A 20,744-nucleotide genomic window follows, 5' to 3' on the forward strand; every position below is an offset into this window, starting at 1 on the left:
TACCAGTGCAAGATTCCATGTCAGCGCCTATGCCAGGTCCTATGCCATTACCCATGCCAGCAGAAGGTAGCCACCGAAGAAGGAATGCCTGGTGGTCTTGTTTAAGATATATATTTTTTGGGCCACGTCCCGTACAAGATGACGAGACATATTACACGCCGGCACCTATGCCAACTTCTGTGACAGCATCCTTGACAGATCCCATGCCAGTACCCAGACCAGCACCAATTCCAGATGATATGCCAGGACCCATGACAGCTCCCATGCCAGATCCAATACCACTACCAGTGCAAGATTCCATGTCAGCGCCTATGCTAGGATCCATGCTAGACCCCATGCTGGTTCCCATGTCTGATTCCATGGCGAATTCCTTGTCAGCAACCTATTCAGATCCCATGCCAGTACCCATAGAAGTCCCTATGCCAGCTTCCATGCCACCAACCAAGCCAGACTCCATACAAGCACCTATATTAGATCCCATGTCAGATTCCTTGCCATACCCCATTCCAGCTCCAATGGCAACACCTATATCAGCTTCAATAACAGCACCCCTGCCAGATCCTATACAAGCTTCCATGTCATCACCCATTCCAGATTCCTTGCGAGAACCCATGCTAGCTCCAGTGTCTGATGCCATGCCGGCTCCCATGTCGGATTCCTTGCCATCACCCATGATAGATGCCTTGTCAGATTCCATCTCGCCAACCAAGCCAGACCCCATACCAGATTCCATGCCTACTTCCATGCCGGATTCCTTGCCATCACCCATGCTAGATGCCTTGTCAGATTCCATGCCACCAACTAAGCCAGACACCATACCGGATCCCATGCCTGCTTCCATGCCGGATTTCTTGGCATCACCCATGCTAGATGCCTTGTCAGATTCCATGCCACCAACCAAGCCAGACCCCATACCAGATCCCATGCCGGATTCCTTGCCATCACCCATGCTAGATGCCTTGTCAGATTCCATGCCACCAACCAAGCCAGACCCCATACCCGATCCCATGCCTGCTTCCATGCCGGATTCCTTGCCATCACTCATGCGAGATGCTTTGCCAGAACCCATGCCATCTCCTATACCACCAACTAAGCCAGATCGCATACCAATATCCACATCATTTTCCATGCTTACTTTCATGCAAGATTCCTTGTCATCACCCATGTCAGATGCCTTGCCATCACCCAGGTCATATCCCGTGCCGGCTCCCATGTCACCAACCAAGCAACATCCCATACCAGCACCCATATTAGATTCCATGCCTGCTTCCATGTCAGATTCCTTGCCATTGCCAATATTAGCTCCAATGGTAACACCCATGCCAACTCCGATACAAGATTCCTTGCCAGTTCCCATGCCAGAAACCAAGCTAGATCCCATGTCAAATGCCTTGTTAACGCCCATGCTAGATCCCATCCAAAATCCTTTACCAGCGCCTATGCGAGATCCCTTGAAAACTCCTCTGCTAGCATCATCGATGGAAGATCCCATGCCTGAATCCTTGCCAGGTTCCATGCCTGGACCATCATTGGAGCACTTAGCAACGGAAGATGAAGATGAGGAAACAACAACGACGTGTTGGTCTTGTTTAAGGTATATATTTCGTTTGCTTTGTTGTCGTTTCAGGCGTAAGTAGTATAAATATTGTACTTCTAAGAGCCATTTTCAGATAGATTGCCCTCCGAGTGTTCCCATGTTTCTCTCCCCACTTGTTCATAGTAAAGCTTCTGTTAGAGTAATAGTAATTTATATATACTCCTTAATGTTACCTATCATCAAACCTTTCATTTTATTTGGCGACCTGTTTCTTTATGTTCTAACAATATGTCTGAATATCACGCTCCGTCCCTTGGTTCCACTCAATATAGCGATAAATAGACACTTGTGGTCGCATTTTCCATTTAAATATTTTGTTTCCTGATAGGCACATCACGCTTAGAAACGTTTGGACCTGTACATTATGAATTAATTATATCTTTATGGCCATACAATAGGAAAGAGATTTACGTTTTTTCTTAGTTCTTTTTTTTAACCTCAGTCCTAAGAAATCCTTTTTTCTCTTGCTGTCACTAGAGTGCACTGAAATTAATGTTTGGATGGCAATGGACTTACTGTAAGGTAAGTTCATACATTTGCTTTGTTTTCTTGAATGTAGTTAGTAATTATGAATGGCTAGCAGTTTTTAAAATTATGTGATATTTTGTCTGAAACTACATTAACAACTCCCTCAAAATCTGTGCTTCAGTGGCTGACCATGACGATATCTTTGAAAAATATTGGAGTGCAGGAAGTCAAGTGATTTTATTGTCAAACGCCTGGTATTAGAAAACAGCAACATTAAAAACTCCATCCTAGCTTTCAGTTTAATAAGGAAACATGGTAAAAATTTTGAAATATTTTTTTCTAAACTCAATGTTTTAATATATATTATTTTAATGTACCGAAGTACATATGATATATCCATGCAGATATTCTGCGTCATCATACGATGAAAGAGTAATGGAACGGAGAAAGATTCTCTCCGGCGCCGGGATTTGAACCCGGGTTTTCAGCTCTATGTGCTGATGCTTTATCCGCTAAGCCACACCGGATACCCAACCCGGCGTTGGACAGAATCGTCTCAGTTTAAGTTCCAACTCTTGGGTTCCCTCTAGTGGCCGCCCTCTGCACTACGTCATAGACGTCTATGAACGTAGGACTGAAGTCCACACATGTGCTGAGGTGCACTCGTTATGAGTGACTAGTTGGTAGGGATCCGACGGAATAATCGCCGTCTTAAATCACGAAGTGATTTACGCATATCATATATATTATTCTAATGTACCGAAGTACATATGATATTTCCATGCAGATATTCTGCATCATAATACGATGAAAGAGTAAAGGAATGGAGAAAAATTCTCTCCGGCGCCTGGATTTGAACCCGGGTTTTCAGCTCTATGTGCTGATGCTTTATCCACAAGAGCTGAAAACCCGGCGCCGGAGAGAATTTTTCCTCTGTTCCATTACTCTTTCATCGCCAATGTTTTAAGGTGAAATTATGACCACTTAACCAAACCGAACTAATTGCCAATAATGCGGGAATATATTCGTATATTTCCCAGCAACTCTCACCACTATCCACCACTTGAAATGGACAGAGGTGAAATTAACTTCGGGCGTCATATTTTCTTTTTTTTACGTACAGTTAATGGATTATTCTATAAACATTCAGATTCCTGCTTAATGTTAATTAAATAAAAATAGATAAGCAATGAGAAAATAAAACTTTAATACAAAAAGAAAAGCAATAGGAAAATTCATTGCAAATGCTACTTGCGATGTTGAGGAGGGAGGATGGCTTTAATATGGTGGAAAACCATTGAATGAAAAATAATGTTTTTGCTGTAAAATACACTTTAATATGTGAGAAATATATATGGCATGAAATTTAATGAGGATATATGCCCTTGTCAACTACTGCAGCGCTATCTTTAAAACTATGATGCATAGGGTTTTCAAAGAACAAGAATGGTTAAAATGTGGTGGAAAACGAGTGAATTTTTAAAAAGAAAAATTCTTTGTTTAAAATAATCTTTGAAATTTCAAAATTTCATCGCACAAAATTTAATGCACATTTATATAACCCTTTAGGCTGTCATTTTTAAAGCACAGAGTTTTTAAATTACACTAAATTTTAATTGCAATTTCTGGTAACTTTAATTTTTTGCTTCATTCTCATACAAAGAGTGAATATTTTTATATCTTCGAACTATTAATACATGGATTTTATTTGAAACACACATTCTTAGATAATTAGGAAACTTTCTGTGTAACAGAGATTTGTTATTTTGTTGCATTTGATAAAATAATATCCTCACATGTTTCTCTAATGGTATCTCCAAAATTGATTCTTAAGATGTATTCTTTATTTTCACATTTTGAAAACGAATATCAAATTTATGATACAACCATTTTAAAGAATGTTCTTTCAGGAGTAAAATGACAAAGAGGTTTTGAACTTATCTTAAAAATGGCTCAGATATATTCACTATCGTGACCTACAGTGCCTTGATACTCCCCCCCCCCAACATTTCTGCCCCAATTATTTTTACTAAACTCAAATGGGCGACTCCAAAATGAATATAGATTGTTAGTTGAGAGGCTTGAGAGAAATAGACCTTTGGGAAGGCCGAGACATAGATTAGAGGATAATATTAAAATGGACTTGAGTGATGTGGGATATGATGGTAGAAATTGGATTATCTTGATGAGGATAGAGGCCGATGATGAGCGTATGTGACGGCGGCCATGAATCTCTGGGTTCCTTAAAAGTCATAAGTAAGTAAGTAATCTCAAATTTAAATTGTTGCAGCAATGATATTTATATATACAAAAATGAAGAAATTATCATAAAATAGGTAAGAATTCAATTTATAGAACATCTCCCCTTAAAATAAGATTTACATGTATCGGAAATAATCTATGAAGGCCAGTGACAGCTTGTGTCTGTCGTGTGCATGGGTGGGTAAGAGTGTGTATCGGTTATGTGAAGATTATAAAACCCATTCCATTAGTGAATTGAGGCGTATAGTTGCAAAATCAAAACATAATTTTTCAGTACGAAGGAAAAAAGTTTGCAAGGAACTAAGGATTTGCAACCAATTCTCTTTTTCATTATACAAATCCATGTTATGTATCTGGCTTTGGAGCATAACAGTGCTATAACAGTTGTAGAATCATATGAAGATATGAAATACAACATTAACTCATTTCGGAAAAAAAGTGATGTATCTGATTTTGCAACTACACGTCTAAATTAAAGTATTAAATATGTTGTTGTTGTTGTTATCTAATGCCGGGCTTTGGCAACGAAGCCATTAGCGTTCTTGCTCTCCAATATTTCTCTGTGGTGGATCCATCAGGTAGAACTTCACAGATTAGCATAAGTGTAACCGTTTTTTAAGTGGGCACCAATTTTTTGTTTGTAATGGTGGTTACATCACCCACTCACGTAAACCCCCAGTATGACTGGAAGGCCACACCTGTCGTTGGTTAATGGGTCCATCGGACCTGGCCGGGAGGAGTTTTAGAGTCCACCGACCTTTCTCACAAGTACCAATTGTGGAACATTTCTACGCAGTGGCAGGCCAGCGTAAGAGATGAAATAGCATTTCCTCTATTCCTGATGGTGTGGTCATACCGCCAATACTCGGTCCCCAGAGCCTCATCTGTAAAAGCAGGTTGCACCACGAGCAGGTTGAGGTTGGGTTTTGGATAGGAGAGGTTATGGAATGCACTTCACTGTCCCTTGCAACCCAGTATTAAATATTTAAGCCAGTATAACTGATTCAGTGAGAATATCAATTCAGGTCCAGAGGGAGACGAAGACAAGAGTCACTACAGAAATTAAAAAATATATTACTATTAAGCACACGTTAGTGAGTAGCTGTTAACCGTTTTCGGAAATCACAGCACACTTAAACTTTGAGATGAGTGCAGCAAAATTCATTTTTAATAACAATTATTTTCTTTTTATTTTGGTACATTGAAAAGGGTGAACTATCTGATTATGGCTCTTAAGTCGTTTCATTGTAAAAACAAATAGAAAACAACAATTTATATTAGCAGCAATAGCAGTAGTAGTTGCAATAGTAGTAGTAGCAGCAGCAGCAGCAGCAGCAGCAGCAGCAGCAGCAGTAGTAGTAGTAGTTGTAATACTCTTTATCTTCTGTCTATCCTATTCCTGATAACTATGCAATACTTGTGTACATTATTCTTGTTTAGAAACACTCTCGGCTACAATCCAACTAATCCTCTTCTACTGTCATTGCTATCTTCTATTACTATTATCCCTAATTTTTTATCTTCAAGCATATTTATCTCTGACTAAAATTCACTAATTTTTACGTATCTATATTCTACGTTTTACTGTACTACATTATTTTCCCTATTTTTCACTGACATTTTCTCAGAATTTTACTCTTGCATTCATTCAATGTTACAAAATTCGAATGTTTGTAGTAACTTCCTTAGTAGTCTTCTTCAATTCACTTATATCTCTTTCTGTTTCATTGGTATATCTTCTCCCTACTTCCACTCACTTTCATTTATTGTCTACTGCACTTCCCAGATTCTTCCTCTCTGTACTACATAAAACACTCAGTGTTGGTTATTTACCATTTATGACTTATTTTAACTCTCTTTACTAATTTCCCTTTCACTGGTTTATTCTATGCGTCTTCTCCTTAACACTTAACTAATTATTCCTAGATCTTTTCCTCAGCTCCACTTCAGTTACACTTAACGATCGAATCCTCACATTTCAGTTCTCTAGATTAGCTCGCTCAAATTACACCACTGAAATTTATATTAGAGCAAAGGATTTTAATGAATGACATCTGAAAAACAGGGATTTTTGAAAAGTAAAAGGACGATTTCTAAGAAAATATCCCAATGTTCCCGTTCTACATAGAAACAGATAATAAGTACATTTAAATTTAGTGATACCAAGGAAAAACATAGTTTAGGCTCTTTCTCAAGTTCGCACCATTTGTATCAATGTATTTAGAGCCAACTGAAATTAGTTATACATCTTGATTACACAACTTTTAACACTGTATCACTTCGGAATATGTATGATAAGAACTTTGTGTTAAATATTAACGTACCTTGTTAACATGTTTCGACCTATTTTCAGTAATCTTCGGAACTGGTCGTTGTTGGTCTTGGCGCCTCTTGTTTCCTGTGTTGGTGCGTTCGTAGTGTAGAGTCAAAGAGTGTATGTGTTTTGAAATTGAGTTGTGTGTTGACTCTACACTACGAACGCACCAACACAGGAAACAAGAGGCGCCAAGACCAACAACGACCAGTTCCGAAGATTACTGAAAATAGGTCGAAACATGTTAACAAGGTACGTTAATATTTAACACAAGGAAGTTCTTATCATACATATTCCGAAGATGAAATTAGTTGTACAATCTATTCCACTCTACAAAGATGTTTTTTAAAATAAAGGTTAAGTAACTGTATTAGATGTAGTGAAACCGTTGAAAGCATACAGTTCGTACAGTTTATTTTTGCAAATTAAATAAGTTACAAAGAATAAAGAAAAGGGACTCTGTCAACTTCCCTTTACTATCATAACTAGTTTCAGAAAACTTACAAATCATTTTTATTGAACATGAGTTCCGTAGTATTTTATAATTTACGAAATATCATGCAATACTCGCAGATCAATGTTTTAAAAAATTACCCATCCATGGAGCACCACAGCGAACTCTGAGCAGCCGTTACAAAAACAATTAGATATATAGTTAAATATAAATTATTTACATAATTATGAGAAGAAAACAGCGTCCAGAATTTTCTTTGAATATTAGGCCTATTTGGATTAAAAATCATTTAAAGTAAGTTGATAAATCTCTTTGTCATGTTCTTTTTTTTTTTTTGGAAATGTAAATTAAAGGGAACAATTAAAGAGCGATTAATAGTCATAAATGTAATTTCGGACTAACAATGTTATATCAAAGGCAACTGAAGCATGTATCCTTTCGAGAAACGCTAATAAAAATAAATTATTTGCGTTTATATAATCTAAATGGTTACTGTACCAATATTTTAAGTATAACACTGGATGTTACTTAATGTTACCGATATTAAATTTACATTGTACACAAAATATTGAGTTTTCTTGCAATTAAAAAAAAAAACATACGAAATGGCTTTGGGCAGATGGTAGGTGCCTGAAATAATATACAATAATCGGCATTAACATAACAACATTAGAACAGTTAAATAAATTATTATCAGCTACACAATGTAGTTTCCTATTCGTATCCATTAGGCCTACATGAGTGCATATGTATTGTACATATGTGTGAAATAATTTTGAAAAGACCAATTTAATAAAGACAAATTCTAGAAAAATTAAATCTACAGCTACAATTGTAATCGCACCTTAAATACAGGAAGATAAAATAGTTTTATAATATTATAAAATTAGTATAATGTTTGAATGTTGTTAAATCATAATTTCATTTTCCAGATAATATTAAATGCTTTGGCATATCATAGTGTTATAGAAGTTTCCCGTTTTCTGAATTACTGTTGTGAACACTGCATCTTGCTAACTGAGAATTAACTGCATTCTGCTATTGCCTTCTCGTGCCGTCGTAGTTCTGTAGCTAAAATTGCCCTCAATTCCACACAAGCTTCTATTCAGTAAAATTTGTAATTTTTATTTACCTTACTCTAAATTACTGTACTTCCTTGATAATTAATCTCTTAGTATTATTTCTCGAAAAACTTATTGCTATATAATTCCTAATCAATAGGGAAAACTCGGCTAATTTCGATACACGGATAATTTCCTGGTATTTATTTTTAAATTGACCATGAAATTAAACTAGAAATAAGTGTAACTTTGGTGACATATATAAGTGACAGAAGTTGTACTATAAAATAGATTTTGTTCACTGCGCTCTTGCAATAACATGAGCGGTTCTTTTGGAAATTACTTCAAGAGATTTGTAGCTTTGAATTTGTGAGTGAATACAACATCCGATTTCCTTTGTTAAATGAAGAATATTTGCTGCTTTTTGTGGTCCAAATAATTTTAAATGATAAGTATTACCATTGTATACTTCTTCGTGAAAAATATATGCTTATCAATGCACTGATTATGTAGCAGTATTATCTTGGGATGTTATTTTCTTAGCGTTTTTCTCATTCCACAAGACCATTTTTTTTTCTTTAAATTTCTTTATGGTATAACAATACTGTCTGGTGGAAGAAATAAAAACTGCATGAAACGTACTTGCAAATTACAGGTAATCAGGGTAAAACGTAGAAAGAAATACAACAAAAATGATATGAAAGGGCAATTTAATATGTTTGAACAAAGGAAAACTGCTGTATACAGGACCAGGACCAGGACCAGGACCAGAACCAGGACCAGGACCAGGACCCGGACCAGGACCAGGACCCGGATCAGGACCAGGACCAGGACCCGGACCCGCCGGACCAGGACGAGGACCCGGACCTGGACCAGGACCAGGACCAGAACCAGGACCCGGACCAGGACCAGGACCAGGACCCGGACCAGGACCAGGACCAGAACCAGGATCCGGACCAGGACCCGGACCAGGACCAGGACCAGGACCCGGACCAGGACCAGGACCCGGACCCGGACCAGGACCCGGACCGGGACCGGGACCAGGACCAGGATCAGGACCAGGACCCGGACCAGGACCAGGACCAGGATCCGGATCCGGACCAGGACCAGGACCCGGACCGGGACCAGGACCCGGACCAGGACCAGGACTCGGACCAGGACCCGGACCAGGACCAGGACCAGGACCCGGACCAGGACCAGGACCAGAACCAGGATCTGGACCCGGACCAGGACCAGGACCAGGATCCGGACCAGGACCCGGACAGGACCCGGACCAGGACCAGGACCAGAAGCAGGACCAGAACCAGGACCAGTACCCGGACCGGGACCAGGACCCGGACCGGGACCAGGACCGGGACCAGGACCAGGACCAGGACCAGGACCAGGACCAGGACCAGAACCAGGATCCGGACCCGGACCAGGACCAGGACCAGGACCCGGACCAGGACCAGGACCAGGACCAGGACCAGGACCAGGACCCGGACCAGGACCAGGACCAGGACTCGGACCAGGACCAGGACCCGGACCAGGACCAGGACCCGGTCCCGGACAAGGACCAGGACGAGGACCAGAGATAATACATAGGCTACTTCTTTCAACCCCCCCTTTTTCTCTAATATTCACTAAAATCTTAATTTCACTTTGTCTATACATTATCATATTGTGTCATTTACCCTAATTTTTTCATTGACCTTTTCTCCTATTTTTCTTTTATATTATTTTACTGTTACAAAGTTCAAATTTTAGCACCACTTTCTTGTTGTCACTTATTCAATTCTCTTAACACTTTTTCGCTATTATTATTCACTCTTGCTATTTGCGCTCATTTTCAGTTTTTCACTACTCCACCTACACATAAGTTTTCTTTCTCATTATTCTCACACCCAATAAATAGGCCTACTTATATTTTTTCTCTATTCATTTGATTCTACACTTCCTCTCTCTCTCTCTCTCTCTCTCTCTCTCTCTCTCTCTCTCTCTCAAACTTATCGATCTTTATACAGTTCCACTTTAGTTGCATTTCTTGATCACATCCCTACATTTCTTTTATCGCATCCTTTGCAATTTTAATATCCAAATCCTTAGTTATCGCAGATTTCTGGCCTTCCCCTACTCTTAATCTGAGCTTCATTTCTATATCTGTCTTTTTTTCTATTTGTTTGTTTTTATGTATTGCTTGTTTGTAACTTCTGTATAAATTTATTTGTGGTAAAAATGCTGACATGTAACTTCGTGATATCTAATAATTTACGTACATTAAATACACCCTTTATTTTAATCTGAACCTTATTTTTGCACCAAAACCTTAGTGTCTGATCTGATCTGATCTGATCTGCCCTATATTAATTTTAAATTTCTACAATCCAGTAATGTATCATTACACAATCAGTTTTGTCGATTTAAAAATAAATTGTAGTGTTTTCAATAACTGGATCTTTATGAGATATTTTTATTCCACTGCACGCTTCCTTTATTAAAATTGTAAACATTTCAAGTTGTGGCAGCAAAGGTACTGGGCTGCATCTGTTCTAAGTTCTTCAAGTTGAAGTTGACTTTACTACAGTGATTACTGAGTGGACAAAAGTGCAGAGAGCTTTTACTGGACGTGTAACTGTGATAATCAGATATCGCCAATTCATATTAATATTACGCAGCTCATGAAGTAAGATTATGTAAGTAACAAAAATTACATTATATTAATTGAATGTTTTGATAAACTAAATTTGAAAATCGGAGGTGTGCTCAGGCGTGGGTTCGATTACCACTTGAGTTGATTATCTGTTTACTATTTTCCAGAGGTTTATACTAACTATAAAACGATTGTCAGGTAATAAAGTGACAAATCTCAGAATCAACTTCGCCAAATATCATCTCGCTGACACTAATTACATTGAAGTGAAATAAATTATATTTCAAATTCTTAAAAAAATGTGTCGTTTATTTTCTGTAATAGTTTAATAGTAATAGCTCCTTAAAAATAATTATTATAAGGAATCTTCGGTTTATGAAGCGTCAGCTGAATATTTTGTTGCCCAGTCAATTTACCCCAAAATGATACACACGACACAATTTTTATCAAGAATAAATCAATTCTTATTTGAAATTAAAACATACAATGGCCATCCACTTTGTGACACGACGATTTCGTCATGAAAAATAATCAGTGATATTTCATGTTATTCTTACGCATCTACCACATTTTTCGACATTCAAAGAAGTTCCTTGCAGTGTAAGCACTATTTAAGTGATCACTTCATTTAAATTTCGGCTATTTTCATTTGTACAGACACCATTGTTTACTGCAACCCTAATGTAGAGCATAGCTACCAGGTGGCCCATCTGCGTCCTCTTTTGTTGAACGTGACTTCCTTTCGTACATAAAACGCTAAATAGCTGCCTAGTTCTGAGGCTTAGGGAACGGATTGACTCGACTGTCCTACTGGTTGAAATGTCAAGTACAACTAGTAACAGGATTATGAGCCCGGTCCATTTACTTTGTTCCTGTTTTGTTACTAATAAATGATAAAAACGAAGATCCTGGTGCGTTTACGAATGATGAGGACACTGACTTTGTTCTGCTCTACGGTGAAACAAAGCAAAATGCAACTGCAACTCGAAGGCTTTACCGGCAGTAGCTTGAAAGTGATGTTAATAAATAATAATAATAATAATAATAATAATAATAATAATAATAATAATGATAGTAATAACAATAATAATAATAATAATGATGATTATAATAATAAACATAATAATAACATTAATAATAATAATAATAATAATAATAATAATAATAATAATAATTACAAACTACAATTCTTTTTCGGTATATTTAGCCATGGATCTAAACCAGCAACAATCGCTATCACATTGATTTAATGAAAGCATTGTCCCTGAAATTTAGAAAATCCTTTGTGCTCTCTTGTTGATAGGTTTTCTATAACCGTTTTCAAAACGGCGCAGATGGGACACCTGGTATAATTCTCTTCAAATATGTTGATCGATAGCGATCGTTATAGTGAAAGTGGTTGGTACCTAATGCGAATGCGTTACATTTACATCTACATTAGCTACAATACTTCAGTTGAAGTATGTACTATTTAAGTTTACAATATGTACTTGATGGTAAGCTGTTAATAAATTAAACTGACTCTTTTATAGTGTCTAGTTTCTTTGGATACGACTGTACGATCGATAAAGGAAAGAGTGTAATGCTTTTGTTTTCACATGGACGAGTAATAGTAAACTGCAGAGTTAACTTCAGATAATGGTTTACAATTCCGCTCTCTAAATTATTTCATCGAGTATTCACTGAATAGTCACTGTCACTGCAATTTTGTAACAAAAAAATTTGTTTACCTAAATTTTGAGGAATGACTTCAAGAAATCTCATTACATGTTATACAAATGTATTAATCTTGTATTCGAGAACACTTATTTTACTGAAGAAATATATGGACGTAATAACGGAAATTGGAATAAGAAACAGAACTAAAATTGTACCCAACAGAGACATACAATTCACAGTGTATACAACTTGAAATATTAAACAGTTGATCATTTATCGACCTACACCATCGCAATGCAAACTTTAAACTTTGATATTGCAACACCATAATAAAGGACATAATCGTAATTTCTAAAATTACAATAAATTTTACTATTGTCTGCAATAATCAATAATCTTTTATGCTACAAGAATGCAGAAATTTTAGATACAAATAATTATTATTAATACATCCGTCTACCATGATAGATGACCATATAGGTCCGGAAAACAATGCCAGAAAAATACATATATGGAATGGAGACAAATAAGGGATATATCAGTACAATATGTGGTTATCATAGTAGCCCACAATATGCAATTTAGAAAGTTTAAAAATTAAATATTATATAAATGATTATGTAAAATGCCTATGGATTTAAGAATATTAATTTTTTTAATCAGTATCATTTGCATCATCAAGAAAGTTAGAATATCTAACATTGAAGATTTGTTCGAAATTTTATACTTGCAATCGAAAATTACGATTCTTCTGCTGAAACAGAAAAATCACAAGAATTTATTAAACGTGTAACTAATTCTGAATTTGGACTGAACTGCTATAATGTTCAACGGAAATGTGACTTACGAAAGAGAACAAATGAACTCTGGATGAAAGATTGTTGTAAAACAAGGAGAGACTTCGTCGTTTTATTCATAATGACAAAATATAGTGTGAACTACATGGAAAACATCTTCATCGTCTCAATATAACATACTCTGAAAGTAACTCCTGATGGTATTGTGATTAGGACCATCTTGTACAGTACGACAACCTGGATCAGTAATAAAAGGAATTAAACTTACCTAAATTCATGTAAAAAATATTGTCCATCGTACCGAAAGTTACCTTACATTTAACTATGGTGTATGCATTTATATGCACGGTCCTACAGAAGGGAAACAAATATATGACAGACTAAAAGCATGACATCAAGCATTTCTTCATATTTTTCGTTGTACTGACATGCAGTGCTTGATTATAGTACCTTAATCATGTGACTTTTATAAATTGAAACAAAAAAGATATGAAATGGAAACCTAAATACTGATTCAAGTCGAACATTAATTGAAAATGACAAAGAAGGAATGATGGAATGCACTTGCCCACATGGTAGGGAGGTTGGGATGGGCAGGGCGGGACTCGACATGCAGCCACCTCCACGTGGTGAGTTCTGGGTTGTTTCAGTTCAAGAGAATGAAACAAGCAAAGAGCTGCATCTCTTCTGTGAATGGTGGTACGAAAATTCATGCAGAGTGGAAGGTGTTCAATAACAGTAACTTCTCACACTAATTCCTTAAGATAAGAGGAATAGGATCTTCCTTCGCCAATATGTGTTCTTTTTTTATTTACTACGAAATCGATTTTGTTTCTAGCAGTATTCTTCCTTTCTTTCCTTTTTATCTTTTTCCTTCAACAACAACAACAAACAAGGTTTATTTTTATTTAAATTTGTTTTGCACCACATTACTACTTAAGCATTTATGTTGCACATATCAGGATGCAATAGAAACTCGCATTTTAAGATTATCTGTCAAGAAAATTGTCAGCGATGCTGTAGGTATCTCGGTAAGCTATATCTTTATTTAAAACTTCCTTTCTTTCAATATAATTTCTTATCGAAAAAGGACACTCTAACAATGGATTAAATACATCATTATTCCTAGCGTCTATTTCTGTTTATATTTTCCGAAACACATAACAACATTGAACCACCTCACTACTGTACTATGAAATACAATAGTACAACACTCTCGCTTAAGTCATAAACTAAGACATAACGGGTGAGAACAATGTGGGTCTCTGCCTGCTAAAAAGCGGAAATTTTTATGTTCTTTATGGCCTATTTAGGAAGACAAGTCATCACTGCTATACCCAATCCATTCCACCCTTGAGACAGTCCATGGATGGGAGGAGGGAAAGCTGACCAGGCCACGAGGCCAGACGAATTGTTTCTCAGATACAACGTTTCAATTTCAACCACAAAGCCCGCGAAAACTTATGAAATGCAGAAGTCAGAGTCGACACGAGCGATTCTGGCCGCAGGAACAAATTTTTACTGCAAAACAGGTCTATATACATCACAAAGTTTTCAAATACTTCTGCAGCAATATATGCTTCATTCAAATGACTAATACAGAATATTATATAAAAACACAAAATTTCATTTCAGTTAAGCCAATTGACTGAGGCCTGGCCTCACTTGCCTCAGTTAATCAGCAGCCACTGGTTTATAGAAAAAACTGCTACATGGCAGTGAATTCAGTAGCACTTTCCACTAGACGGAAACAATCTTCCCTGCAGCATTGATGGCAGTGATGAGGAGACTGCCATTACACTCTGTCCCCGCGGTACTCTGGCTTAGGGTGAAGTACGCATCTTGTAACAGCGTTGCAAACTATTCATTACTTAAACTGAATTATTATTAATGAAAGTATTAAAATAGTTACTCTTAAAGGCCTTGTCAACTTAAAAAAAATGCACTTTTAGGTAGAAAATGATTCTAACAGAGTAGGTGTAGAGATTAGTTTCTGTGAAAACCCGAGCGTCGTACTATTAATAGTACAGCGACAATCCACAGTTAAAACCCCGGAGTTACAGAAGTGACGTCACAACTCCACTATGCCGAGTATGCCAGGCCCTGAGTAGCAGCAAACGGTAATTGTAAGCTTCTTCCCGCATCAGTCTCTTCCTATTATTAGTGTAAATTTCTGGTGTCTGGTGTCATGTCTTACATGAAATAGTTATTTCCATGAATCACGGCTGGAATCAGGCCATATCAATTTGAGCCCAGGAAATATAAAATTGTAAGAATATGGAAAGAAAGCAGTGAGAATATAGAGCGGACTGGTGTTTCTTCAGCAACTCATCGAGAGTGTTTCTGTTGCTGTGGAAGTGCAATGGTAAGGTATGTAAAGGAAAGTGTTGAGTGTACGAGTATTATGAGTACATAATTTTCATAATGCATTTCACGCTGTTGTACTAAACAGAGACACGTTGAATACTACTAGGCATGTTATGATGGTGAGGACGAAGTCTTAATTTTGAAAGGGAAGATTTACGGGAGGTAAATAACAGGAACATACGATATGTAGCTTACAAACTGTTTACTGGATTAATTCTTGGAATCCCCTCGGAATAGGAAACAGAAAAGTCATACCTTCATGTGTAATAAAATAAATTCGTCACGAATACCCCGACCTGACAATGAGTAGAGAAACTTTCAAACTGCCGATAGAAGGGAAATTTAGAATTTTTATTAATTAGAAATTGTTCTTAATTTAAAAAAATCACCATAATTTATTATATTTTGCAACCAACACTCAGAACATTAAAAAATTACCTTAATTGATACGTTTTTAACCAATAAATTGCTCCTTCCATTTATAAGGTTTTAATAACTTTACCTCCTATAAACATATTGTTGGCCATTTATAATAATTGTTTCAATGTTAGTGTTAACTCGATCAGAAAAAAGTAATCAATTTCAAAAACTTGTTACAATCTGCATTTTTTAAAGCAAATTCAAAGTTTTAACTGATAAATTTGTATCAATATACACATCGAAATTTTTATTGGACAAAGGCCGAATAGAGAGAATAAACATTTCTACACAATAAAAAATATGGCACTCTTGTCTATTTTTAAATTGTTATATTTCGGTAAAACCTCTTCTCCTATGGAGTCAGTGCACTCGTCACTACTGCTACTAGTTGTTTCACAGAAGGATACATCGATATCATTTACTTCCTCACTTTCACAGTTTGAAATACCCCTAAAAATTTCACTCCCCAGCCCACACTGCACACCTAATTCATTGCAATTTGTATGTGTGTTTAAATTGGTATCATCACTTGTTGGTCCCTGCTTCTTCGTTCACTGCCTCACAAAGTTCGCTGCATGAACTTGTAAATGACTAGTCTATTGCTTGTTTTATAATCTTCTTCCTTACATATGCACCAGTCTTTCTCTGGCATTGATGAGGTCCATTAATTTCATCCGGTTTCAATTTTGAAAGAAGGAATTGCACTTTTTTTAAACCGATCTACTTATTTTGATACGCAGAAGTTCATTTCTAAGCCGAGATGTAATTTCAAAATCTTCTGGTGTGAAGTGTTCAGAATAAACGACAGAATTCCGGGTGGGTTCGAAATTATACCGATTTATTCGATTCACACACGCTTTGAATCTAATCGGTGATCTTTGGCGATTAGGAAATACATGAATGTGTTCGTAATATTTGAACACCCAAAAATAAGACAATGAGGCATTTCCGATAGAATAGCACACAAACTTATATATAAAATAATAAGACACTAGTTGCTTCACCGTACGAAACGCTATTGAGTGAAGCTCAAGAATCACAGTGAACTACCTGGAGTTGTGACGTCACGACTACAGTCTGTGTATCATTATACACGCAGTTTTAAGAGAACGGAAAGTCGTAGAAACTTGCGATTTTCACTGTTATATTTATCTAAACGAAACCTTTATTTTGAACACCTCTTTATTTTTAAGTTAACAGGGCTTTTAAGCCATAAATGTAACAAAACCATTATGAAAAATTATTTTGTTGCAACTTAAAAGTGTTATATAGACGTAAATGTGTTTAAAACAAAAGGCCCGGTTAAGGAAGTAACTGACATGTGATTTCCCCTGTTTGGACGACCCTGCGACATAAACACTCGGACGGACAGTAGTATGACAACATGTACGTCACCAAACTGTTAACAATAAGTGAATCATAAAAGTAAAGTCTGAAAAGGAATCAAAAGATGAATTACACAATAACGGTTACTTCTAGTATAGGTACAGTATAACCTAAAAGAAAAATAAATTCAGGGAACTGAAATAAAGGAAGTTTAGACTTTTATTTAAAAAATGAAATTAATTTATCCTTATTCTTTTATTTACAGATGACTCCTAAATGTTGTGTGTACCAGCAATTACAGAGCGTACTGTGAGACTGTTATGTCACAGTTCTCAAATTTCCAAATGAAAAGGATAAGTTATGTGGCTAGAAGCTATTTGTATACCACGAAATGTCTTCACTTCAACAAAGCATTCAATTGTGTGTATTAAACTGTTTGGAGTAAATGAAGTATCCCTATTAGAATACCATCACTATGGAATAAAAGAAACAATAAAAAAATTCCAAGCAAGAAAATAATTGACTTATTTTTAAAGTAGCTTTATTGAGAGATAGTAGTATTCAATGTCTTTATACTTGTAGAATAAAGAAACAACTTCAACAAATCAAAATTTCAGAAAATATAGAAAAAGAATGGAAGAACTTAACAGATATTTAAAAAAAGGCTGCAGTTGAAAGTATTGGCCTAAAATATTCTAGGCAGAAGAGAAAATGAGGTATACTAAAATGGGTTGAGGATATCAAAAATGATAAACCAGAAGCATATCTCCGATTTTTACAATAAAAAATTAAAGATGAAATAGAAAATAAAAGAAAGTGGGCAATTGCATCGATTAATGCACAAAATCACTTTATCCCGCCAGATATGCAATAGCTCTCTCTGCATAATCTGCGGCCCTTTACCGAAACAAAATAATAATAATAATAATAATAATAATAATAATAATAATAGTAATAGTAATAATAATAATAATAATAATAATAATAATAATGTATGTATGTGTGTATTTATTTACACTGCAAGTGGGCAAGCACCCGGTGGCAGTGATATACACAATATAAACAATACACAAAAAAAATGATAAGCAATACACAATAAATTTACAATACACAATACAATTATACAATACACAATACAATTTTATACACAATACAATAAGAATACACAATATAATTTAACACAATAATAATAAAACATAAATAAAATACCTAATTTTACATTACAACCTACATAATTATGTATAGGCCCTACATAAGTTTCAATAGTCTTTCACTTTATTCTCATCTCACTCACTGTAGTGGCACTTTGACGCATTTCACTGACACTTTAGGGCACATTTCACTGACACACTATAACACATTTCACTGACACTATAGAACACATTTCATTGACGCTATAAATTATCACTGATAGGAACTATTCACTGCACTATAAAACCATAACTTCACTGACTCACCTCGCTTCACTGATACAACAGTTCAAATAAGTCAAATAATTACACCCTTATGCAGACTGTACATATAAACAGAACTACATTTAAACTAAACATTTCTAGTCTAAGGCCCTCTTACACGCTTTTTTTTTTTTTAATAATTTACAATTCAAACCAAGGAAGTAACTCGTCAGGCTAAATAAATACATGTCACCTTAAAAAATTAATGTTAAATGTCACCTTAATTTTAATTTGCACTTGATACACAACTTTTTAAATTATTCTTGAAACTCCTTAAGGAAGGACAGTCCTCAAAGACCGATGCAGGTAGGTCATTCCAATCATTTATAGTTCTATTTAAAAATGAGAATTTACCTACATCCGTTTTCTGTTTCCTACATTTGATTTTAAAATCATGATCGTTTCTACCATAGTACGTTGGCTTTTCTAACCGAGCCGTTATGTCTACCCATGCTTTCTGACCTAGATGTGCTCTATACAATGCTGTTATTCTAGTTTTCCTACGTCTGTTTTCCAAAGTTTCCCATTTAAGTTCTTTTATCGTATCGTTTCCATCTTCTCTTTTACCTTTAACAAATTTAGCTGCCCTATACTGGATTCTTTCTAAGGAATTTATCTGATATATTCTATAGGGATCCCAACATGTAGTTCCGTATTCCATTAACGGTCGCATTAACGTTAGATATGCTATTTCCCTCGATTTGGGGCTAGCCTTTCTCAAGATTTTCATAATAAAGTGAAGTGCCCTCCATGCCTTACCCGTAACATTATCAACATGCTCTCCCCAAGAAAGTTTGGAGTTTAAATACACTCCTAGGTATTTACAACATTGTACTTGCGGAATTACAACACCACTGAATTCGTAATTAAGACTAGTTTCCCCTCGGGTTTTACAAAATGTTATAGATTTACTTTTAGAACCATTTATTTTCATCTTATGCATTAACGCCCAGTTATAAATTTTATTCAAGTCTGTTTGAATAGCATCTACATCTGAATTATTTCTAATCTTTCTATAGATAATGCAGTCATCTGCAAATAGCCTCACATTTGATGTAATATTAATATTCTGGCATAGGTCATTTACGTATATTATAAAGAGTAATGGACCCAGAACGCTGTGGCACCCCTGAACTTATATTTCCAATTTCCGATATTTCATGACCTACTCTAACTCTCTGGGTTCTACCTTTTAAGAATTCTTGGATCCATAGCACCACTCTTTTATCTATTCCTAGCCTACTTAACTTATCTATTAATATGTCATGTGGCACCAAATCAAATGCTTTCGAAAAATCAATCACAACTGCATCGATTCTTCCGCCTCTATCTACCCCTTCAGCTAGATCCTGAACCAGCGACGTAATTTGACTATCACGTGAGAAGCCTTCCCTAATAATAATAATAATAATAATAATATATAAACTACTAAAATAGGGATATTGCAATATCAATTACTTCCAAATATTTTCTCGAAATAATTATGGTATTATCATAGTCTAATATCATACAGTCACGAAGCTTGAGGTGAATTTTTGCATTTCTCTCGATACAACGCTCCAAGCGGTTAGCAACTGAGAGTACTAGGAACAATAGACTCTGCCGGTACTATTTCATATTGTCTGTGATGAGGCGATAGTATCGACCCTAGTGACTAGCAACTAAAGTACAACTGTTATTTGCTAAATATTCCTTACGTATTAAGCTTCGTGACTGTATAGCCTATACTAGACTGTGGTGTTTGGATATGAAAACAACTGAATGTTGCATATCAACAAGAATTTGAAGCCTAATTCAATTGTTTATTTGTAAATAATCACAATTTGTGCCATCAGATTTCACACATCCAAGTTCTAATTTAATTTTAAATTGTGTTTTAACATCAAGATTGCTGTTTTCATTAATATGCTTTGAATGAACATGCAGAGGCATCATT

The 20,744-nt window shown here is 36.0% G+C and overlaps 1 protein-coding gene and 1 non-coding gene across 2 annotated transcripts in view; both read right to left on the reverse strand.

The window, feature by feature from the left end:
- The window catches only part of LOC138710199 (DNA polymerase alpha catalytic subunit-like), a 558,528-nt gene that overhangs the window by 211,860 nt on the left and 325,924 nt on the right, over positions 1-20,744 (reverse strand). The gene's annotated exons all lie outside the window — the stretch shown is intronic.
- On the reverse strand, positions 2,521-2,592 carry TRNAY-AUA (transfer RNA tyrosine (anticodon AUA)). Its single transcript has one exon. It is a non-coding gene; the product is annotated as a tRNA-Tyr (tRNA).

The sequence above is a fragment of the Periplaneta americana genome, chromosome 12 (assembly GCF_040183065.1).
Source record: "Periplaneta americana isolate PAMFEO1 chromosome 12, P.americana_PAMFEO1_priV1, whole genome shotgun sequence".
Classification (NCBI taxonomy): domain Eukaryota; kingdom Metazoa; phylum Arthropoda; class Insecta; order Blattodea; family Blattidae; genus Periplaneta; species Periplaneta americana.